Source organism: Myotis yumanensis, unplaced genomic scaffold (genome assembly GCF_028538775.1).
Source record: "Myotis yumanensis isolate MYYU_CA2020_CCGP unplaced genomic scaffold, mMyoYum1.0.hap1 SCAF_13, whole genome shotgun sequence".
NCBI lineage: Eukaryota > Metazoa > Chordata > Mammalia > Chiroptera > Vespertilionidae > Myotis > Myotis yumanensis.
This window is the reverse complement of record NW_027223764.1, coordinates 11,781,028-11,795,721: the sequence shown is the minus strand read 5'-3', so window position 1 is coordinate 11,795,721 and position 14,694 is coordinate 11,781,028. Positions and strand designations below refer to the sequence as shown.

The 14,694-nt window shown below is 38.3% G+C and overlaps 1 protein-coding gene across 3 annotated transcripts in view; it reads left to right on the top strand.

Annotated features, from left to right (window-relative positions):
• The window catches only part of SHOC2 (SHOC2 leucine rich repeat scaffold protein), a 58,140-nt gene that overhangs the window by 9,430 nt on the left and 34,016 nt on the right, over window positions 1–14,694 (top strand). The gene's annotated exons all lie outside the window — the stretch shown is intronic.

Genomic DNA, 14,694 nt, shown 5'->3' with positions numbered 1-14,694 from the left:
TGGAATCACTATTTTTAAAACAAAATTTTAAATGCTATTAAAATTTAAAAAATAACTGATATCAACATTTCCATGATGATTGTGTACATGACTTAAAATTTTCAATGGAAATTATTTTAAACTTCTCTTCCAGAATGTTGAGCTGGAGTCTATGAGAACCAGCTACTGAAACTGTTTGAAAACTAATTATAAAGAGTGAACTCTACTGCCTGGTTGGAGTGGCTTAGTTGGTTGAGCATCATCCCCTGCACCAAAAGGTTGCACGTTCGATTCCTGGTCAGGGCACATGTCTGGGTTGTGGGTTTGTTTCCTGGTCAGGGGCAACCAATCCATGTTTCTCTCTCTCTCCCTCCTCCTACCCTTCCTCTCTTTCTAAGTTTGTCCTCAGGTGAGGATTAAAATAAAATAATGAAGTCTGTTAATTTATATGCATTGTTCAGGAAATTATGTTTGTAAAGGCATTTGATAAAACTTCTGTCAGCTTATTTTGTTAATGAAAAAAAGGGACTGAGTTGATCCACACTAATTGTAATACCTACAAATGAATATTACAGTTAAATGTTTCAGTTTAAGGATTTTCATGATATGAAAAAGGAAGGACTTAAGCTTTAAAAGTCAGCTATGTAATTCTTGTAAAGTTAGCTCTGAGAGCAATGCCTTAATTCAAGACTAATTATTCACATACAAAAACATAAAAAATCTTATGGCCTTTTCTCAACTGGATCTCAATTATACCTGATAGTTTCATATATATGGGTATACTAGTATATATGTAATAATCAATGTAATAAGGGTTCTGTGGTAAGATCTTGGAAGATCTTTTGTTTCATCAAAGAAAGTTGAAATTAAATTTAATATAATTGAAGTTTTGCTATATTATACTCAAAATCTTTGAAAATTGATAATCCACAATAGTAGGTTCATGTCCTAAAAATAAAAACAACTTGTTAATTAGCCCATCTCTTTCCTGACTATACTATCCAGTTTTTATAAACTAACAATTTGATAATATTTGAATTGCTTCTGAGAGGAATTTAAATTAAGTATTGACAAATAATGTTTTTTCTTTCTGGCATGTTTTAAGTAATTAATATATTACTTGCTACCTACAAATTATGATCTATATTTTTATGATGTAAGAATTTTTTTTACATCAAAGCTTCTATAAACTGTGGGATTCATATTTTGAGATTATAGTAATAAGATAGTAATAAGTTGGGAACTGATTGGGTTTAATGTGTTAAATTACAAAATAATAAAATGTCCTTTTATGGATATTCAAAAATATAAGCAAGGCCTGCCTTTCTTTATTTTGAGTAGTTTTTAAAGGGAGAAATTCTTTATTGATCTTAGTTAAATTGGGCCTGGCTGCTCAATGAATTTCTTTTGATCTTATATGAGAAAGATTTTTTGCTATGGGATATTTAAAAAATTAATACAGAGATAAATGAGAGATATTTTTAAAGCCCCAAATGTATTCTATAAATCCTGTTTAACAACTGTCAAGGATAAGTAGATAAATAAAATAATTACTTGAGCATATGGTCTTCATCTAAATAGTTTCAAGACGTGAAAAAGGCTATTTGTTTTACAGTAATGGGAACTTATTAAATACTGATTCTTAAATGTAAAATACCTACCTTGAGACCACACACTCTTCTAATCTTGTTACATACAGTACATTTATTTTTGTTTATGTTTTTCTGACAGTTTCTGATAAATAGTTTATGGAGTAAGTAATGGAAAGGATTTATAATCAGATAAGACCTAGTAAAGGAATGTGCGGTTTATACTAACAAAAATGAAACAGTTAAATGTAATCAACTTAATTTTTAGCATAAAATCATTTTTTAAATTGAAAATACTTTATTGAGCATTACAGTCATCTTAGTGTTAATAACCTAAGATAGCAATTACATTTTATCTCTTTTGCTTTACACTGATAATTAAGTAACCAACTTATTGGTTTATTGCTAGTTTGCCCCTGATAAATGAAGAGTAAAGTATATTTTGGGAATACTTAGGGTCGTGTTTGACATGTTTTGAATTCCTTGGCAAGAAAAGCAATTTAAGCAATATTCAGAGGTAAATCTTTTGGGGGAGTGTTTGTGTGGCATAAGTTTTTCAGACAACGTTTGGTCAAGGATATTTGATGTTTACTGTCATATCTTAAGTTACATTGAGACATTTAAATCCCCCCTACAAAACCTCTGCGTTTTATTTTGATAACTTTGTTGGAGAACCTTGCAATTTATATATAGGTGAGTTGAAGTGTTGTACAAGAGAGCTGTAATCTCATTATGGCTTATGTTGTGGGTTGGGTAAACGAGAATTTTCAGTTCTTTGCTCAAAACTTGTTTGCCCAGAATCAAAATTATGTAAGTTTTATTTTTTTCTCATAAGAAGGAACACAGATTTCCTGAAAAGCTCTCATGTATTTGCTCTTGCATAAAATAAGTTAACCATGTCTTCTCCATGTCCATCCAAACTATTTCATCTTGCCTCCTCAGCAAAGGGAAAAATAAGGTGAATGAATTTGAAGGTGCTATGAGTTGTTCACAGACAGCTATTTCTTTAGCCTTCATGAAAACTACTCTTACCTCAGGTTCACTCATACTGCCTAAGAATGTGGTTTTTATTTTTTTAATTTCTCTATGATCAATAATGTTCCCTTAAGCATGTTAATTTGGGGTGCTTCCTTAATCTTAGGTCTTCCAGTTTTGAGGATTCCTTTTTTAACTCCTGAACAACAAAAATATATATATCTTGAAGTGATTTGGAGGGTAGACAGTTTATTTTGGTCCTTTAAGCTACTTAATAGAATAAGGAGTGTTTCAGATCTTATACAAAAGGAAAGTACATTTTTAGGTATTCATATCAAAATCAGAGTGATTTCTAGTTAATTTTAAGTGGAATATAGGGAAACTATGCATGAGGCAACTGTGTGTGTGTGTGTGTGTCTTTTTTTTTTTTGGTTAATCCTCACTCAAGGATGGGTTTCCATTGATTTTTTAGAGAGAGTGGAAGGGAGGGGAAGAGATAGAGAAACAACCAATTGGTTGCCTCCTGCACGCGTGTCCTGTCCAGGGCCGGCGGTTGAGCCCTTGACCTGAATTAAACGTGGGACCCTTCAGTCTGTGGCCAATGCTCTATCCACTGAGCCAAACCAGCTAGGGTGAGAAAACATTTTTATCTGTTTGTTGTTCAGTTATCTTCATTCAGCAAGTGTTTATTGAGTACTTACTGTATGCTTAACAAAAAGTTCATGATATCTTTTAATTTGTAGAGCACTTTATAGAGTAAAAATTGTTTCTTTATGTAAGGAGCCTGTCATCTAGTAGGGCAGATAAAGCCAAGTTAACATATATTTATAATTCTTTTAATAAATATAACTGCTATTATGTGTTAGGCATTATTTCTAGGTACTAGGATACAACTGTGAAAAAGAAGGGTCCCTATTTTCCATTACTTTAAATGAAGGAGTCAGACAACTAACCTAGTAAGTATAATCCAGTGTGATGCATGTTCTGATAAGAGGTAGTTTTAAGTGGAGGACGGGATATTCAGAAATGTTTCTGAGTAATCAAGAAAGGCTTCCCAGACCTCTAAGCTGAGATCTGAAGAATACAAGAATTTGATCAGTGAAGAATTGTAAACCAATGTTTCTGGCAGAAGAGAATAGCTTGTATAAAGTCCGGGGGGCGGGGGCGGGGGGGGGGGGCGGTGGAGGGAGAACCAGAGATAGCAGGACCTGCTGTGACTAGAGTGCAAAGTGGAAAATATCAGAGTTGTGGCAGGAGAAGTAAGCAGGGGCCAGATCTTGAAAGACTCGGTAATTACTGCTAAGAAATTTGGATTTTATCCTGAGGGCTGTGTTTATGGAGGCCACCCACTCTTCCCTCAAGTGTTTTAAATTGTATAGTAACCCGATTAGATGTGAGTATTTGAATGATCACTCTAATTACAGTGTAGTGATTAGGTTAGGAACAGGATGGGGGAGTGGTTGTGGTAAGACCAGTTACAAAGCTATTGGAAGAAATTTGGTATTGCCTAGAGCAGGGTAGTGGCAGTGAGAATGAAGAGAAGTTGAAGTCAGGAGAAATTTTGGGAAAAGAATGGATAGGATTTGGTGATGATTAGGATGTCAGAACTGAAGGAGAGGCAGGAGTCAGGATGACTCCAGGAATCTTGACCTCCCCTCCAAACCTTTTTAGTTGCTTTCTCCTTAGCTAGTGTCTTTTTTAATTAATTGATTGACTGATTTAAAAAAATTTAGAGGAAGGTGGGTAGAGAAAGAGAGAAAAACATCAACTTCTTGTTCACTTTTTATGCATTCATTTGTTGATTCTTGTATGTGCCCTGACGGGGGATCCGGACAGTGCTATAACCAACTGAGCTATCTGAACAGGGCCTACCTGTTAACTTTTTTAAGAAGCCTTTACTGATTCCCCCAATGTCCAAGATTGTTTTAGGGTCTTCTCTTTGTGCTGCAGCAATCTTTACCACACCGTTCTTTGCCTTATCCACTTGTTCGTAAGCTTACAGACAAGAACTGTGACTTATTATTGCATACTTAGCATCTTGAACAGTGCATGACACTTACTAGTATGTATTAAATAAAATGTTGACTGAATGAAAATACAGTTTTTATACTTATATAAAGTTAAATATTTATAATTGGAGAAAAACTGTTTTTCTGAACTGCCAGTATCCAAAAATTGGTTTATAACTTCAGTGGATCAGATCCCTCCATGAACTTTTGAATATCTCTTGTACTATAATTCAAATCTGAAGTGCTGGATATATTTAGTTCTTCATGGGCTATCATGGACTAATTTAAATGGGCTTTGATATTATGTTGACCTCTTGTATTATACATTCAGATTTTCTTTATAAATGAAATTTAATTACCTTTATCCTTTCTCAGTTTAAAAGTCAATATAACCAAACTAGCACTTTTAGGATTTTTTCTGTTTCAAAATGAAAATAGCTTTTTTTCATCCTTGATTATGAAAAGAGTGAATACTTATTATATACATTTAAAAAGTGATACTGAGCCCTAAATGGTTTGGCTCAGTGGATAGAGCGTCGGCCTGCGGACTCAAGGGTCCCAGGTTTGATTCCGGTCAAGGGCATGTACCTTGGTTGTGGGCACATCCCCAGTAGAAAGTGTGCAGGAGGCAGCTGATCAGTGTTTCTCTCTCATCAATGTTTCTAACTCTCTATCCCTCTCCCTTCCTCTCTGTAAAAAAATCAATAAAATATATTTTTTAAAAAAGTGATACAGAGATAAAGGAAAGCGAAAACCATCCTAATACATAACCATCATTTGATGGATATTTTTCTACACTTTTAAGATTTTATATGTATTTATGAATACCATGATTAAGTTAAGAGAAAAATTATCAACAGAAAGGGAATATTTATGACATCCATATTAATAGTCTCATTAATAGGAAAAGGTATTACTATCCTTCATACGAAGAATACTGATAACTAGTATATAGCATATAGATTGGGAAGTCTTATATATTCTTCACAAAGTACACTATTATATTAAAAGCACTGGTGATTTCTGCTGTAAAAACACAGTTTAATTATGTTTGAAATACATCTTATCCTAAACCTATTTGACCATGGGACTAAATGTTGTAGAAATAGATTTTGGGAAATTTGGAGAATGTATTACTGAACATTTTCAGGTTAGCATGTTGTTAGGTATTCTAAAACATGTGTTTGCATGACAGGATTATCTGTAGCCATGGGGACCTAATAAGATTTTTAATATGGATAAACTAGAGGCCCGATGCATGAAATTCGTGAATGGGGAGGGTCCCTAGGCCTGGCCAGCAATCAGGGCCGATCCATGGGGCAACCAGCAGGGCAATCAGGCCTCCCCCCCCCCCCCCCGCACCTGCCTTGGCTGGGCTGGCCTGGGGCCTGCGGGCTGGGGGCAGCTCCTGCATTGAGCACCTGCCCCCTGGTGGTCAGTGTGCGTCATAGCAACTGGTTGGTCTGCCGTTAGGTTGATTTGCATATTAGGCTTTTATTAGATAGGATAGGATTTCCAGTGCCCATCATATGTACTGGCCGGTTGGGCGTGTGCAATTGGCACCAGTGAGAGCTTTATATGTATCGTGCATGCACAAGTCATACCGTGCGCATCATACGTACCGGACGGCCGGACAGTTGGTCGATCATTTAGCCTTTTATATACATGGATAGAGGCCCAGTGCACAGATTCATGCATCGGTGGGGTCCCTTGGCCTGGCCTGCGGGGATCGGGCTGAAACTGGCTCCCCAACATCCCCCGAGGGGGTCCCAGATTGCGAGAGGGTGGTTCTTGGCTGATGCACCCCGGAATCGGGCTTCCTCCTCTCTGGTTCCGGGTGCATCACCCAAGAACCGCAGCTGTGAAGTCACTGCAGTTTGGCAGCTCCTACATTGAGCGTTTCCCCCCTGGTGGTCAGTGAGTGTCATAGCTACCAGAAGGTTGACCAGTCGCTTAGGCTTTCTAGCCTTTTATATATATAGATAGATGGTATATAGGTTACTCAGAAAGTAATTTTTGAACACCCCAAATTGGTCTTTGAAACTGCTTTAAGACTCAGCAATTGGAGTCTTAGAGTTTTAGGTACCTATGAGATCATGTAGACCCCAAATGCGTTCTTTTTTTTTTTTTTTTTTTTTTTTCCAGAATGAAAAAACTGAAGCTTAGAAACATAGCATTTGTCTAAGGTCACATTGTAATTTCTCAAGGGATTTGGAACCCAGATCTACAGCTCCAGAGCTTTTGGTCTAGTTTTTTTTTAAATGCACCCTCCCCTCCCCTCAACTCCCCCAATATATTACTTTTAATCACATTCCTTTTGAGAAAGAAATAGCTAGAAGATACCTTCATTTAATATGAGAATTGAAAATAGAGTTTGATATAAATTAAGGTGGGTCAAATTTAATGTAGATGGAACATCTCAGGTAAGTCTCTGGACATACAGTCCCCTCTTACTTGTCTGAATTATTCTCTTTCTCCTAGGCAAGAGAAAAAGTTTTGAAATATGAATGTACTCTTTTTTTTTTTTTAATATACTTTATTGATTTTTTACAGAGAGGAAGGGAGAAGGATAGAGAGTTAGAAACATCGATGAGAGAGAAACTGATCAGCTGCCTCCTGCACACTCCCTACTGGGCATGTGCCCACAACCAAGGTACATGCCCTTGACCGGAATCGAACCTGGGACCCTTGAGTCCGCAGGCTGATGCTCTATCCACTGAGCCAAACCGGCTAGGACATGAATGTACTCTTAACAATGCTACTACTAAGGAATAATCAGTGCTAGTTTTTAATAATCAGTACATGGACCCAGGAAGCATGAGTCAGGTTCTTTTCTGAAATGAGCTGCATCATCACTTCCATTGTGGTCAGTTATGGAAACATTTATGTATATACTAGAGGCCCAGTGCATGGATTCGTGCGTGGGGTGTGGGGGGTGGGAGGTGGTCCCTCTCAGCATGGCCTGTGCCCTCTCACAATCTGGGATCCCTCAGGGGAGATGTAGCAGTGCGCCAAGTGGCAGGTGGCCAGAGAGGTGCCCAAGCTGGGGCCGGACCGTGCCACTCGTGCTCATCTCGCTCCTCTGCGCCTGCTGCCTCCGCTTGGTACCCCTGCTGCGGAGTCAGGAGAGGCTCCTCCCGCCGCAGCTGAGCTTGCCAGCTGTGAGCCCAGCTTCTGGCTGGACACACTGACCACCAGGGGGCAGCTCCTGCATTAAGAGTCTGCCCCCTGGTAGTCAGTGCGCATCATAGCGACCGGTCGACTGGTTGTTCAGTCGTTCGATCGTAAAGGTCACTTAGGCTTTTATATATATAGAATAGATTTTACTATTAGTGGCAAAGTGGGCCTAAATGCTACAGAATCAAAGCTTGTTCTGTGAACAATTTTCCTTGGTTCATGTATCTAATCCTGATTATTTACATGATTATGTATATCTACTGAATATATTCTGAATTAGTATAATGGTTAAGACGTGGTTTTGGAGTCAGAACTCTATCAGGCTTGTGACTGCCAATTATGCTCTGTGTGATCTTTGACAAGTCATTTGATTGTTTTTGAGCCTCAGTTTCATTTATAAATGAGGATTAATCTTCCTCAGTATTATTGCAAGGACTTAATGGGATAACAGCTGAAAGCACTTAGCACAGTGCCTGGCATGTAATAAGTACTCGATAAATACTACGTATCTGCTATTACTAGTGGTGTTACTGTCAGATTCACACCAACCTATTAGTCAAATAATTTAACTTCCATAAATCTTGGTTAACTCATTTGTTAATGGGAGTAACACCACTTGGGGTGCCTACTTCCCAGGGTTAATTGGAAGTCAAATGTAATCATGTGATAGTAATTTATAAACTCTCAACCTGAACTGAAGTGACAAGTCTTACACCATTAGGACCAGGCAGGTGAAAGAGAGTGTGGAGATTTCTTTTTGAGAAAGAGTTTAGCTAGAGATGGACGACGCATCTGCCTTCCTTCAGTACTGATATACTGAGGCACATGCAAACATATAACTTCCTTTCCGAGTCAGTCAGGCCCAGAATGCATATCTATTTCATGTATTGCTCATAAGATTCCAGATGAAGAATCTGTGACAGATTCCAAACTCTTCTAGCGTTTGCTCTCAACCTCCATTTCTTTATTTACCTTATTCCCTGCCATTTCCTCTGCCAGTCTCTCATCACTGATAGCTCCCCTGTCTTTCCAGAGAGAGAGGTAAGCACTTAAATAAAGTTTAGGATACATTCTTTTATTTCTTCTGTGCTCTTACACAAATGTGTAACTCTCACATTTATGTTTTTCTACAAACAAATAAAAATACCCCAATTAATCATATTGTGAAGAAGCCACATTTTCAAAAAGGATTTTCTGGATTGTATGCCCATCAGCAGACTGTGATTGTCCATTTCTCTGTATGCTCACCAGCCCTGTTCTTTTTTTATGTTTTCATTGGTAGATAGAACATTATTTCTCGTATTTTTAAATCAATATTATTCTAATGAGTAGTGAAGATACCTTTATAGGTCTTTCAAAACGCCGGGGGTGGGGGGGGAGGGACCCAGAGTTCATTTGATCATTTACTTCAGAATGGAAACATAACTTTGGACTCTGTGATTCAATTCACCAAACATCGGTTTAGCATACTACCATACCTTGGTTTTTACCCTTAACTATAACTTAGAAATCACTATCCTAAATTTGATGTTTCTCAATCCTTTATTTGTGTCTAATCTTTATATATAAGTACCCACAAACAATATATATCTTATATGTTTTAAAACTTTATACAAATAAATTATTTTTTTAAAAAAAAAAACTTATATGGAATCTATTGGAGTGGCATTGGTGAATAAAACTCTATTAGTTTCAGGTATGCAGTTCTGTAATACATTATGTGTATATTGTGTGTTCACCATCCCAAGTCAAGCCTCCTTCCATTACCATTTATCCCTCCTTTACTTTCTTCTACTTTCCCCTACCCACCTTTCTCTCTAGTAATCACCGTAGTGTTATCTGTGTTTATGAGTTTTTTTTTGTTTTTGCTTAATCCCTTCACTTTTTTCACCCAACCCCCCAAACCCCCTCTTTTTTGACAGCTGTCAGTCTCTTCTCTGTGTATGAGTCTGTTTCTGGTTTCTAAGTTTATTTTGTTCATTAGATTCCACATATAAGTGAAATCATATGGTACTTAACTTTCTCTGACTGGCTTATTTCACTTAGCATAATACTCCCAAGGTCCATTCATGCTGTTGCAAAAGGTAAGATTTCCTTCTTTTTTATGGCCCAGTAATGTTCCAATGTATAAATGTACCATGGCTTTTTTATCCACTCATCTACTGATGGGCACCTTGGCTACTGCAGATAATGCTGCAATGAATATAGGGGTGCATACATTCTTTCAAATCAGTGTTTTTGGGTTTCTTCTGATATATTCCCAGAAGTGGAATTTTTTGCTGGGGTCCAACCCCAGCAGGTCCAGGGGTCCCCAAAGGTGTGGACGGAGTCGGCGAAGAAGGAATGACATAGAGACAGCATTCAGTTGATCAGCAGCCTAGCCAGGATCTCTAGCCAGGATCTCCAGCCAGGTTCTGTGTCCATGTTCTCTTGCTAGGTTCTCTCGCTAGGTTCTGTCTCTGGTTCTATGTTTATAAAACTGTCCCATTTTTAATTTTTTGAGGAAACTCCATACTGCTTTCATAGTGACTGCACCAATCTTCATTCCCACCAACAGTGCACAAAGGTTCCCTTTTCTCCACATCCTTGCCAGCACTTGTCGTCTGTTGATTTATTGATAGTTGCCATTCCGGCAGGTGTGAGACTATACATTGCTGGGGTCCAACCCCAGCAGGTCCAAGGGTTCCCCAAGGTGTGGACGGAGTAGGCGATGAAGGAATGACACGGAGACAGCGTTCAGTTGATCATCATAGCAAGGTTCTCCCGCCAGCAGCCTAGCCAGGATCTCTAGCTAGGACCTCCAGCCAAGTTCTGTTCAGGTTCTCCAGCCAGGTTCTCCAGGTTCTCCAGCCAGGTTCAGTCGCCAGGTTCTGTAGCAAGGTTCTCCGGCCAGGTTCTATCCAGGTTCTCCTGCCATGTTCTGTCTAGGTTCTCCAGTGAAGTTCTGTAGCCAGGCTCTGTCCAGGATCTTTTGCCATGTTCTCTGACTAGGTTCTGGTTAGGATCTGATGAGGAGCTGATGAGGAGCTGATGTGGATCTGATGTGGATCTGATGATTATTGTCTTGTTACATCCGTATTTATACCAGCCGATTTTAATCCTGTCAATTTCTATTACAAAGGTTAGGGCGTTTCTTATCTCCATTCCAGGGAGTAAAGATTATGTAGCTTAACTACCCGCCTGGCACTTAATTAAGGGGTTGTATCCCCTCCCTAACCTCAGGGAAAAATCCCCACCTGGGGAAACAACCTTTCTCAGAGAGGTGACCTTGGTTAAAACACATGGCGCCAAGAAGGGGAGCAAACATATTAAGAACAGTATGCCATATATGCCAGGTCCCTTAAAACAGCAAGGATGGACCGGCTCCCGGCAATTTTTGGGTCATTTTTTGAGGAAATTCCATACTGCTTTCCACAGTGGCTGCACCAGTCTGCATTCCCATCAACTGCATGAGGGTTCCCTTTTCTCCACATCCTCACCCACACTTATTTGTTGATTTATTATTGATAGCCATCCTGACAGGTGTGAGGTGATATCTCATTATGTTTTTTATTTTATTTTTTATTTATTTTAAATTTTATTGGGGTGACATTAGTCTACATGAACATATAGGTTGCATGTGTGGATTACTAATTTACAAAATCTGTATATAGGACCATGTGCCCACCATCCAAAGTCAAATCTCCTGTCACCTCATATTAGGACCCCTTTCTTCCCCCACCCCCCTCCCTCTGGCAACCACCACACTGCTGTTTGCGTACATAAGTTTCAGTTTTATATTCCACATATGAGTTAAATCATATAGTTCTTAGCTTTCTCTGTTTGACTTATTTCACTTCGCATAATGTTCTCAAGGTCCATCCATGTTGTTGTAAATGACGCTATTTCTTCCTTATGGCCGTGTAGTACTCCACTGTGTATATATATATACCACATCTTCTTTATCCAGTCCTCTGTCGTAGGGCACTTTGGCTGTTTCCAACTCTTGGCCACCGTGAATAATGCTGCAATGAACATAGGGGTGCATATGTCTTTGCATATAAATGATTTCTAGTTTTTCGGGTATATACCGAGGAGTGGAATTGTTGGGTCGTATGGTAGCTCTATTTTTAATTTTTTGAGGAATTGCCAGACTACTTTACATAATGGTTGTACCAGTCTCCATTCCCACCCGCAGTCACTGAGGGTTCCCTTTTTTCCACAACCTCTTCAACACTTGTTGCTTGTCTTGTTGATAATGGCCACTCTAACTGGTGTGAGGTGGTATTTCATTGTAGTTTTAATTTGCATTTCCCTGATTGCCAGTGAGGTTGAACATCTTTTCATATATCTATTGGCTGTTTGTATGTCTTCTTGGGAGAGGTGTATTTTCAGGTCCTCTGCCCACTTTTTGATTGGATAGTTTGTTTGGTGTTGAGTTTTATGAGTTCTTTTTATATTTTGGAAATTAAACCTTTGTCAGAGCTACTGTTTGCAAATATCATCTCCCATCTGGTTGGCTGCCTGTTTGTTTTGTTGTCCGTTTCTTTTGCTGTGCAGAAGCTCTTCAGTTTGATATAGTCCCATTCATTTATTTTTGCCTTTGCCTCCCTTGCCTTTGGGGGCAAGTCCATAAAATGTTCTCCACGTAGGTCCATAAGTTTGGTACCTATATTTTTTTCTATGTGACTTATAGTCTGGGGTCTTATGTCTAAGTCTTTGATCCATTTTGAATTAATTTTTGTACATGGGGATAAAATGCAATCCAGTTTCATTCGTTTGCACTTCTGTGATGATTAGTGATGTTGAGCATCTTTTCATGTCTATTGGCCATCTGTATGTTCTCTTTTGGAAAAGTGTCTATTCAGGTCCTTTGCCCATTTTTTTTTTAATGGGATTGTTTGTTTTTTTGGAGTTGAGTTCTTTATAAATTTTGGATATTAAATCCCGTATCAGATGTGTCATTGAATATGTTCACTCACAGAATCATTCTTTATATATTATTCTGCAATTTAATATGTTTCTGTTTTTGGAGGTGTTGTTTACTATTGTTTCTGAGATTTATCTGAGTTTCTGGAGGTGTAGTGATTTTTACCATGGTGAAGAGGGACTTTGTCATAGAGGCTCCTTGTGCAAGCGTGTAGAAGTTTTCATACTGTAAATACCTAGGAGTAGAATTGATGGATCTAATGGGTAGATGTGGCATTTTCAAATTCATCAGGTTTTTACCAAATTGTTGGCCATAATAGTTTTAACAATGATACTTTTACCAGCAGAGTGTGAGTTTTTTCAGCTCCATATTCTCTAACAGTTGGTTTTATCAGACTTTTTACTTGCTAACCTGATGGCAATAATGTCTCTTAATAGTTCTCAAATTATTTGAAATATTGAGCAGTTTTGAAACAGTATTCAGTATTATTCTATGAATTGCCTGCCCATTTTTTAGTGCTGTATTTATATTGTGGAGGCCCTCTTCACCTTGCTTGTATTCTTAACTCCCCATGCATGCACCTATCCCTTAACCACCCAGCTCTTCATGTAGACATCTTCCTTACTTACCCCTCTTACACTCCAGTGTTACACACTGGTTCATTACTACCTGTGCACATTCTTTTCACTCCATTCAGTCTCTGATTCTCCATGCTGAGCCATCCCCCTGTGAGGACACCTGACACCTCCTGTGGATTGCCAACTTATGTTGATGTTCACTTTGTCCTGTTTGGGTTCTGATATCCCCCAAACTGAACTGCCCCCTTGTGGGATTGTCTTTCTCCTCTTACCTGGGCTCTGAAATCCAAGATGGGGGTAGGCTTTCAGTACTCTACCCTCCTTAGTCTCCTGCTGACATTCTGCTATGGGACTTTTTGATTTTTCACTTTCAACCATCACTGGAGTGGATGCCCACCTGCTCTGCAAAACTCATTTGCTTTAGTTCTGACTTGACCAGGATGGGGAATGGGTGTGTTTGACACTCAAAAATGTTATTACAGTTTTATTAAAGAAATAAGAAAAATACAGATACAACAGAAACAAATGAGTATATGTGAAGGACAAATATTAATTGCTGTTGTGAAAGTTAACAAGAATTTGAGGTGTAAAAAGATTTACCTAGGAACTAGAAATAAAACCAAGAATTAAAAAAAACTTACGTTATATAGTAACTAGAGGCCTGATGCACGAAATTCGTGCATGGGTAGGGTCCCTAGGCCTGGCGATCAGGGCCCCCCCAAGCACTCCACTGGCAACAGCCTTGGCCAGCCCCACCCCCCACCGCCGCCACTGGTCGCCTCCCTCTGGAAGGTAGTCCCCAGATCTACCTGCATCAGAGTCATCTAGAGTGCTTGTTTAAGTGCAGATTCTTAATGCCCTTTTTCCTGAACCTATTTGCTGTTTTCTATACATATTTCACTTTGCTTATTTTGTTCTTTTACCAGACTGCTCTCTGTTCTATCATCACTTTTGAAATCATGGCTGTTAATTAGACTATCTGGTAATTAGTTGCAGATAGAGCAGTTTTAGTGTAGTGGTTAGGAACATAGGCTGTAGATACATACTATCTACGTTGGAATCTCATCTTTACGATTTTTCCAAGATTAAAATCTAGTTAAAAAATATTTCTGTGCCTCAGTGTCTCTTTGAATGAAATAGGGATAACAGTTTATCTCATAGGACTGTTTAATATTTGTGCTTACAAATATTTGTACATGGAAAGCACTCAGACATTAGCTGCTGTTGTGACTTTTCCTCTTTTTCATCTCTTAACAAAATTTTGTTCTATAGTAACTGGTATACTTATCTTCTTTTTGTACAGACTATAAATTATTTGAGGATAAGGTCTACCTTATTAATTTTCATAGATTTTCAAAGGATTTTGCATAAGTGCTTGATAAATATTTACTGTATAAAATCATAAGAAAATGCCAAAATTGTCAGTATAATTGTTTTTCAGAGCCCATTTGCTTAGAATAAATTATAATCTAAAATAT